This window comes from Leptonychotes weddellii, unplaced genomic scaffold, assembly GCF_054177405.1.
Source record: "Leptonychotes weddellii isolate Sample4059 unplaced genomic scaffold, ASM5417740v2 HiC_scaffold_2618, whole genome shotgun sequence".
In the NCBI taxonomy this organism is placed as follows: Eukaryota; Metazoa; Chordata; class Mammalia; order Carnivora; family Phocidae; genus Leptonychotes; species Leptonychotes weddellii.
The window spans coordinates 1,570-12,216 of record NW_027854107.1 but is presented as its reverse complement, the minus strand read 5'-3'; the positions used below and the strand labels follow the sequence as shown (position 1 = coordinate 12,216).

The following is a 10,647-nucleotide window of genomic DNA, read 5'->3' as shown; positions in this document are numbered from 1 at the left end:
ATTACTGAGCTGTAGTCATGTAAGAAAATGTCCTTGCGGGGCACCTGGGTGGCTCAGTTGGTTAAGCGACTGCCTTCAGCTCAGGTCATGATCCCGGGGTCCTGGGATCGAGCCCCACTTTGGGCTCCTTGCTCAGCAGGAGTCTGCTTCTCCCTCTCCTACTGCCGCTATTCCACCTGCCTGTGCTTAATCTGTGTCAAATAAGTAAATAAAATATTAAAAAAAAAGAAGAAGAAAAGAAAATGTCCTTGCTCTTAGAAAATACACATGAAAGGGGCACCTGGGGGCACAGTTGATTGGGCGATCAACTCCTGGTTTTGGCTCAGGTGGTGATCTCAGGGTCGTGAGATCGAGCCCCACATTGGGCTTTGTGCTCAGCACAGAGTCTGCTTGAGATTCTCCCTCTCCCTCTGCCACTCCCTCTTTTGCACTCGAATGCTCTCTCAAGTAAATAAGTAAATCTTAAAAAAAAAAAGAAAATACAAACTAAAGAATTTAGAAGTAAAGAGGCATTTTACTCTCAACTCTGCAACTTACTCTCACATAGTTCAGGAAAAAAAAAAAAATATATATATATATCTCAAGAGCAAATGGTGGGAGAGGCGTGGTAAAATAATAATAGAGGAACATGAGTAAAAGGTATGGAAGTTCTTTGTACTATTTCTAACTGTTCTATAAAGTAGTAAATAATTTCAAAATTAAAAATTTACCAAAAAAATTTAAGTTGATTTAGAAACTCATTCACCGTGCTCCCATGATCTATAACAAAGCCCAATTAATACAGTGTTATAAATTATGTATCTTGATTAATCTTAATATCATTTTAGTAACTAACCAGGAAAACACTCCTTGAGTTCTATATGATTATAAAAGCACTAAAATCTGAAGGTTAGAAGGGAACTAAGAGATGAAGCAACTCAAATAAACATCCATGTTTCCCAAAATAACACCAGAAGTTCAATAATGTGAAAAGAATGCAGGGTATGAATCATGAATCAAGCAAGAAGAGGCTGTTCTACCTTAAACTGCTGTTGATCTCGGCCCAGCCCAGTTTCCATGATACATGAAGCAAAAGTCCACCAATTAATGTCTGCCACCTGAAAAGAATACAAGCCAATGTGAATTTGAGAGAGTGCTATGATCTCCAACACCATCCAGCCCCAGCAGACCCACTGGCTGACGTAAATATACACACCTAAGCCTTCCTACATCTCTTTTCTCCCATATTCTCCTAACTGGTATCCCAGTTCCCAGACCCTCCTTCTCAACCTGTACTATTCTTGAGTCTAGCTGTACTGTTCAGTGCTCACACTGATATTCTTCTCTTCTTATTCTAGACTTTTCCCCGAACAATCTCACCCACAGTCCCCACTTCTCCCAGTGCCCTGCACTGATGATTCCCAAATCCCTGTGCTCACCTGGATACTGCCACCTTGATACTCTACAAGCTCCCAATGATAACTTGCCTAAAACATGACCTTGAACTTCCCTTCCCCATTCTGATCTACTGCCCCATCCCTAACCAACCAAACCAGAGCCCAGATGTCATCCTAGCTCTTCCTCCTCAGTCACCTCCCTCATCTGTTCACAAAATCCTATTGCACGTAATCCCCTAACAGTTCTCAAGTGCCACGCCTTCTCTTTTCCATACCTTCTGCCTCTGCCTAATGAGACTCCCCTCGTGGCACACCTGAACCGAACATCAGTCCCCTCACTGGTGTCCCTATCCCCAGGATGGTCCCACAACATCCATTCTCTACCTTGCAGCCACAAGGCTTGTTCTAGAATGCAAACTTAATTTTGCCACTCGCTCATTTTAAAAATGGTTGATTCTTCCCAGGTGGCCGGCAGCAACTCCCAATCTCTTTTCTGCCACGACACACCAGGGGCCACGTAGCTCATGTGAGACGCACTTCCTCAGCATGCAGAGCACAGGGGGAACCAGGCTGTGAATTACGCACCCCGGCCCCTCCCATGGCACAAAGCACAGCAAAGTTCAAAATGAGTGAGAGGCTACTACAGGCATGACTTCCCCTTGTTTCACTCTAATTGCTTTATTTTAGGTGAGCCATTCATAGACTTCAAAACCTTATTTTATGACTTGAGACACCTCACCTCGGAAGTGATTACAACACACCCGTGGGTTGTGACATAACAGTGGAGAACTGCTGGCCTCCAGGATAAAGTCACTTACGTGTGACACACAAGCCTTCCCAGACTTGCAGTCTCCCCTTTCCAAGACCAGCTCCTGTCCATCTGCCACAGGCAGCGACATTCCAGCCATACTGAACCTCCCTCAGCCTCGGGAATGTGCCAGGTCATTCCATGTGCTGTCCTCTTGACCCATCATATTCTCCCATCTCCTTGTGTATTGGCGAACACCTGCTCCTCCTTTAAGATCCAGTTTTTACGCCTCCTTTGTGAAACCTTCTCTAACCCAGCCAAGCAGAGCAGACAGATATGGTCATGCCCTCCAACAGCGTAATCTAGAGCAGTGGCACTCAACCGTATGTTCCCCCCCACCCAGGGGACATTTGGCAGTACCTAGAGACATTTTTGGTTGTCATAACTGGAGGTAGGGGAAGGGAGGGTGGCAACTGGCATCTGGTGAGTCGTAGCCAGGGATGCTGCCAAATATCCTACCATGTGCAGGACAGCCCCATAACAAAGGGTTACCCAGCTCAAAATGTCAATAGTAATTTGAGAGATGACAGTGGTCCGTGAAGGGGCAATTTGGATGAAGAAGGTGGACAGATTCTGAGGATGTTTAGGAGGTCCTGGTGGTTAACTAGATGTCAGGGATGAAGGGGCACCTGGGTGGCTCAGATGGTTGAGCGTCTGCCTTCGGCTCGGGTCGTGATCCCGGGGTCCTGGGATCAAGTCCCGTGTCGGGCTCCCTGCTCAGCGGGGAGCCTGCTTCTCCCTCTGCCTCTGCCTCTCTCTCCTTCTCTCTGTCTGACTCTCATGAATAAATAAATTTAAAAAAAAAAAACATTAAAAAAAAAAGATGTCGGGGATGAAGGAGACAAAGGAATCAACTCCCACGTTTCTGGGAGTTCTTCAGTCAGGCAACTGGATGGAAGGTACCATTCACTGCAAGTAAATTTAAGGGACAGGCAGGAGAGAAAAGAAAGCTGTACGAGGTCAGGGATCTTTGCTTTCTCCACTGATGTACCTCTCATGTCTAAAACAGTGCCTGGCACACAGTATGCACCCAATAAGGATTTGTAGAATGAGTTACTCCGCCCAATTGTGTACCTCCTACATTCCAGGCATTGCTCTAAGCACTGGGGATAGATACTCCAGTGACAAAAGAGATTAAAAAAAAAAATTCTTCCATTTGTAGACCTTACAATCTGTTGGAGGAGGGACATTCAGTCTGACCCATCCACAGATACACAGGGGAAAAGGCAATCCAGACGTAGAGATCCTCCTTTCCCACCTAAGTTCCCTAAGGCTCTCTACCTGGAGAGAACTGCAAGACAGTCAGGACCAGAAAATGATTCCTATTCACTAAAAGAGAAAACAACATCCCAGCTTTATTGACGGAAATACAGTGGTTCCCCCCCTTACTTGTGGGGGATCATTTTAAGATCCTTGGGGATGCCTGAAACTGCAGATAGTGCCGAACCAAATATATGTTATGTTTTTTCCTACACGTACATACCTATGATAAAGTTGAATTTATAAATTAGGCCCCGTAGGAGACTAACAACAATAACCAATAATAAAACAGAACAATTATAACAATATGCTGTAATAAAAGTTATATGAATGTGGTTTCTCTCTCAAAATCTCTGTACTCACCCTTCTTCTCACAATGCTGCAAGATGATAAATGCCCACATGGTGAGGTGAAGTGAGGTGAATGAGGTAGGCATTCTGACATACCTGCAGGCTACCATTCACCTCTGACAAGTCAGGGGAGAATCATCTATTTCCAGAGAGAACTGACTGAGGGTGACCGAAACCGCAGAAAGCGAAACCGTGGATAAGGGGGGACTACTGTATATGTAATCATAAACAATATTTTTTTTAAGTTTTGCTACGAAATATTAGGGAGAAACTTGACAAGGTCATTCTGAATTTTACCTGAAGTAATATATTGGTGATACGATAAAGAACAAAAATCCAAAAGTATAAAAAAGGAAGTGCTTTAAAGTCTTCTTCCCTTGCCTGTCCACTCTCTGCGCAGCTTCCACCTTTCTAAGGGTAACCACTCTTGGTAGTTTCTTCACCTTTTTTTATTTTTATTTATTTATTTATTTGTCAGAGAGAGAGAGCACAAGCAGGGGGAGCGGCAGGCAGAGGGAGAAGCAGGCTCCACGCTGAGCAGGGAGCCCGATGTGGGGCTCGATCCCAGGACCCTGGGATCATGACCTGAGCCGAAGGTGGACGCTTAACCGACTGAGCCACCCAGGCACCCCTTCACCTTTTTTTTTTTTTAAAGATTTTATTTATTTATTTGAGACAGAGAGAATGAGAGACAGAGAGCATGAGAGGGAGGAGGGTCAGAGGGAGAAGCAGACGCCCCGCCGAGCAGGGAGCCCGATGTGGGACTCAATCCCGGGACTCCAGGATCATGACCTGAGCCGAAGGCAGTCGCTTAACCAACTGAGCCACCCAGGTGCCCCTTCACCTTTTTTTAAATAAGGAAAACATACACACACATTTCTACACGATGGTATTGTACCACCCTGTTACAGACTTGCTTTTGTCCCCCATTAAATGCATTTTGAAAACCTTTTCATTTCAATACCTGAGAGTGTCCTTATTATTTTTTGCCATTTGAATAATATTCCATTAAGGCTATAATATAATTTATTTAATGGGTTCTGTAGAGATGAAAATCAGGTTGTTTAAAAATGCTTGCTGTCACAGAGCTGCAATGTTTCCCACGTATGTCTTCGTACATATTTTATTTACAAAAGTGCAAGTAAACCTCTCAAATAAATCCCTGGAAGTGGAATTGCAGAAGTGAAGGATTCAAACTGTTGAGATAGTGTTACATATTGCCAAAGTGTCACTCACAGATACTGTACCAATTTGCCACCCCAGATCCATGTAGGAGAGCACCTGTCTTCTACATCTTCACCAACGTTGTGTTATCAAATTTTGAAATTTTATTTTGCACATCTTATAGGCAAAATAGGATTTTTCAATATTGATTTTAATTATATTTTTCTTATGAATAAAGAATTATTTGTAAATAGAGATTTTTGGTTTTTTTTTTTTTAAAGATTTTATTTATTTATTTGAGAGAGAGAGAATGAGAGAGAGCACATGAGAGGGGGGAGGGTCAGAGGGAGAAGCAGACTCCCCACTGAGCAGTGAGCCCGATGCGGGACTCGATCCAGGGACTCCAGGATCATGACCTGAGCCGAAGGCAGTCGCTTAACCAACTGAGCCACCCAGGTGCCCGAGATTTTTGGTTTTGATATTAAATTCTAGCTTTACGGGCACCTGGGTGGCTCAGTCAGTTAAGCATCTACCTTTGACTCAGGTCATGACCTAGGGGTCCTGGGATTGAGTCCTACCTTGGGTTCCCTGCTTAGCGAGGAGTCTGCCTCCTCCTCTCCCTCTGCCCCTCTGCACCACTCTCTCTCTCTCGCTCACTCTCTCTCTCAAATAATTAAATAAAATTTAAAAAAATAAAATAAAATCTAGCTTTAGGGCAGTAAGATTGTATAATTGTTACTTTGGGCAAATTATTGCTTGTTTTATTCATAATGAATATTCCCTGGGCATTTGAGAAGAGGGTATAGTTTCTATTTTAAAGATGCAGGGTTTGATATTTACCTATTAATTGTATTATTTAGCTTATATATATACATACACACATACACACACATGGACACTAGCTTTTTGTTTGTCCAACTGAATGTCATGGAAAAATAGTGGCAAATTTGTCTCCTATTAATTGTATGTTTCTATGTATTCTTGATATTTCTGCCCCATTGTCTGGCTGGTAGATATTCATCACTAGTTTATTTTCATTTTGAACGGCACACTCCAACATGTCTTTTCATAACATTTATAACGTATCTTTTCATTTTGAACTGCGTGCTTTATTTAGCATCATAACACATCTTTCTTCATATGTTTAGTCCTTTTTGTCCTGGACCTTGTCTGGCAAAGATCATGACCCCTGCTCTTTTGTTTGCATTTGTATAATATTAAAAAAAAAAAAAAAAGAATGAGGGATGTCCTGCTCTATGACATATTTAAATGCTATAATAATTAAAACAATTTAGCAGTAGCCCTTTTTCATAAAAATTGACAAATACTCAAAAATAGACCCTAGAAAAATAACTTTATATACGATATTAACAACCCAAAGGCAAAAGGAAAGATTATACAATAAAATAGAAAATACAGGGCTAGTATATGAGGCTCAGTCAGTGGAGCATGCAACTCTTGATCTTGGCATTGTGAGTTTGAGCCCTGCATTGGGCTCCATGCTCAGCATGGAGTCTGCTTGAGATTCTCTCTCCCTCACCCTCTGCTCCTGCCACTCATGCTCTCTTTCTCTCTCTCTCAAATAAATAAATAAACCTTTTTTAAAAAAACATAGGGCTAGTATAAATGAAACTAGGGGAGGGATGATTTCCTCACATTACACATTTAAATAAATGGACAATGATTAAAAATTGAATAAAGCTTTAATGAAATGTACGTAAATATCTACATGAGCTTGTGGTGGAGAAGAATAAATATTAAAGGAATGGTACCAATCACAATCATCAATATTTGTCCACTATAAAAATAAAACAATTTTTTAAAGATTTTATGTATTTATATGGGAGAGAGACAGAGGGAGAGAGCAAGCATAAGCAGGGGGAGGGGCAGAGGGAGAGGGAGAAGCAGGCTCCCCACTGAGCAGGGGGCCTGATGCAGGGCTGGATCCCAGGACCCTGAGCTCATGACCTGAGCCAAAGGTAGACACCCAATCGACCGAGCCACCCAGGCACCCTAAAACGACTTTTTTTTAAAAGCTTGAGCGGAGGGGCACCTAGGTGGTACAGTCAGTTAAGCATCCAACTCTTGGTTTTAGCTCAGGTCGTGATCTTGGGATCGTGAAATCGAGCCCTGCGTGAGGCTCCGCACTCAGCACAGAGTCGGCTTGAGTTTCTCTCTCCTTCTTCCTCTGTTCCTCTCTCCCACGCTCACGCTTTCTTTCTCTCTCTAAAATAAATAAATCTTAACTAAATTAATTAATTAAATAAAAAGCTTGAGTGGGGATGAGGTGAGGAAGGGAAATGTGAGTGCCGGAGCAGCCTGTGCTGCTTCTACAACATCTCCACTATGACCTAGCTCCACACCCCTTTTTCCTCATCTCTTTTGTCTAAGAATGGCATTCTTCAATCATAAGACCACATGCTAGATTTATCTGTAGTTCTTTCTGTTGCTTCCGTCTTACATCTTAGCAATAAATTCTCCATGATGTCACTTAAAAATATATTTAAATAATCAAAATAAGTATGAACAAAATGAAAAGGCAAAGGACAAACTGCAAAAAAAGAAATTTCTAATAAACATGATGGACAAGTGGTTGGCATTCTTAAAATATGAAGAAGTCATTAAATTAATAAGAAAGATACTAAAACCCCAGTAAAAATAAAAGGGAAAAGGCACAAGTAGACAATTCACTGATAAAAGCAATACAAATGGGTAACACACATAAGAAAACGGTCCAGCTTCATGAAAAATGTAAGACAAAACAATGTGATACCATTTGGGGCTCATGCATCAGAGAGAGGAGAAAAACAGTCATGGTTTGAGTACAATATTATAGAAACTTGGTCACAATGTAAATTGGTAACACATTTCTGAAAAAGAATTTAATATTCAGGAGGAATACTAAAGAAGTTCATATTCTTTAACCAAAATTTCTTACATAGGAATCTATCCCAAAGAAATAGCTAGAAATTTGACAGATTTGAATATAACAAATGTCTGATAACATCATTGTCTTTATGCCCCCAAAATGGGACACGGTTTAAATGCCCATTAATAGAATGGCTAAATAAATTACCGTATGTCTATTTCATAAAAAAATCTATGTAGTCATTAAAAATATTTTATTTTTTTTTTAAGATTTATTTATTTGAGAGAGAGAGAAAGCACTTGAGCAGGGGGAGGGGAAGAGGGAGGGGGAGAGGGAGAGAAAGAATCTCAAGCAGACTCCCTGCTGAATGCAGAGCCCAAAGTGGGGCTCAATCTCACGATCCTGAGATCATGACCTGACCAGAAATCAGGAGTCAGAAGCTTAACCTACTGAGCCACCCAGGCACCCCAAAAATATTTTAAAGAACAGCTAATGATGCTGGTTAGACATGTCCCACAAATGTGTATAAAGAGCATAAAAGATACTCACCCTTGGAATAATGTAGGGTAGGTAAATTTCAAGACAGACAGGACATACTGAAAAACAAATACCAGATTAGTGGACATTTTCAAATTATCGAGAATTGATTGTATAATCAAAGAAATCCCTACCGAAGAAACATAAATACACTCAAGTTTCAAAAAGGCTTTTATCCTTCCCCCCAAAAATCACACATTGGGCAAAAATTTTAAAAAAGAAAGACCTTCCAAGTCATACTAAAAAGAGCGGGTCTATTTTTCCCCAGTATTGTCAGAAGCATGACCACCTGTCGGTCGGGGAATGGAACTGGGATCATCAGCAAATTGGGATGCACAGCAGCTGGGTCTGATGCTGTGGAGGTCCAACCACTCAGCCTCTTTCCAGACCCCAGAAGTGCCATGTTGGAACTGCAGCACCTGTTGAAAACTGGACTTAAGTCTCTTTTCTCAGGGTATCCACCTTATCTACTGTCCAATTTACCTAAAAATCCAATCCCCCTTCTTTGTCTCTCTTTAAGCAAGCCAACCTGGTCTGGAGACCAAAAGGAAGCATAACTGTCCTGGTTGAAACAGTGGCGTAATTTAAGAGTTACAAAGTCCCTACCAGAGTCCCACTGTGAAGGACTACCTCTCCCACCCCTACCAGGAAGGTACTATGTATGGATCTTTAAAGGCCCATCACCAGAACTAAAAATCAACTGGACAGGGGGAAGGAGGGTTCTGGCGCATCCTCTGAGTATACTGAAGACAGCCACTCACATTAAGAGAGAAGGTATAGGGAAATGCTATTTGTTAATAGTTTTTTTTCCAGAGAGCAAGAGGGGTTTGGTGTTTTGGGGGGGCAATGGAGACCCCAGAGTAGGAGAAAGTGGTCCGGGGCCTGGCATCACCACTTTGTCTTGGTTTCCAGCCCAATGTCCAGGACAGGAGGGGATGCCCCACTCTAGCTCACAGCGGTCCAACATTTCCCTGCATGGTACCAAATCCAAGGCCAGTTTCCCCCTCCCAACAAAATAAAAAACATGGTACAATTGCTTTTCTGCCGTTTCACAAACAGGGTTTCATGACATTACTTTAAATAAAATTAACTTTATATTTTATTTTCAAAAATAATTCCACGAATCCTATTCCTAAATAAGGGTTCCCTACACAGTCAGCTTCGTCTCCACCACCATCAGGAAAAATCAGATAAACAGCTGGAGGCTGCATCTGTTCCACGGACGATTTGGGGACCCAGATCTCCCACGTGCAATCATTGCCGCCCCGCGCCCGCCCCCCTCACCTTGTTCGTGAGGTAAGAAGCCAGGTAGCAGGTACAAAAGGTGAGGCCCACCAGGCACCTCCTCACGCACATCGGTGAGCCCTCGCCCCTTCCCGGGGAGAGCTCCGCGACAGCCTCCGGGAGCCGGGCCACCGCCTCTGCTGCCAGGACAGCCACGTGGCTCCAAGCTCGGCCAATCGGCGAGGCGCCCCCCCCTCCCCGCCCCCGCGCCTGCCTCTTAAAGGAACCGGGCCTGCGCTGGTTCCGCAGCTGCCCTGTGGGCAAGCGGCTTCCGGCTGCGGCGGAAAGTCGGGGGAGAAATTAGATCGCCCTGCAGGGGCTGCGACCACCTGTGGAGAAAGGGCGGACAGTAGTCGCTGTAAAAAAGTCGAAAATGGTAGACGAGGAAAAATTGCAGTTTACAAAACAGTTCACGACACTCCATTACCGTTTAAAGAAAACTGTCCATCGCTGTCTCTAAAGGATGGACCAAAATGTTGCTTTACTGAATTTTCCCCATAGTCTACATTGAGTCTGTATTACTTTTGCAAAAGACACCAAACAAAAAGTTAATGAAAACTATTATTTTAAAAGAAGGAACACTGAGGAGCTACAATGAGTGTAGTTTTTTTTTCCCTTAAGTCATTCCACTGTGTTGAAATTTACATAAAATGAGAAATCCTCCCAAAAGTAGAGTTTCAAGCACTGCCCCTATTCCTAGTATATAGGGTGGAAATTTTACCTAGTTAAGCTTCTGGCAAATAGGAGTTAACATACCCAAAGCATGTTGATGGACTTTGTCAGGAACTAGAGGTACAAGTGTTGCCCAAGTGCAGAAACACAGATTTTGGAAATGCCCCCCATATCAGGAAAACTTCACTTTTTAAAATTTGTATTCCCTGTGTAAAATTGTTTATCAAACTATATTATCCAAGCAAACACTAGATGTATTGTCTCTATATAAAAGATAAATAAACTAAAAAGTAATTTTCCCTTGACATTATTTTAGGAAACCTACTT

General features: G+C 42.5%; 1 long non-coding RNA gene across 1 annotated transcript; it reads right to left on the bottom strand.

The window, feature by feature from the left end:
* Positions 1-744: 744 nt before the first annotated feature.
* Positions 745-9,829, bottom strand: LOC145718950 (uncharacterized). The gene is made up of 3 exons (XR_014142111.1): positions 9,649-9,829; positions 8,377-8,423; positions 745-1,097 (listed from the first exon to the last, which is right to left on the bottom strand). It is a non-coding gene; the product is annotated as an uncharacterized LOC145718950 (long non-coding RNA).
* Between the last annotated feature and the right edge of the window lie 818 nt (positions 9,830-10,647).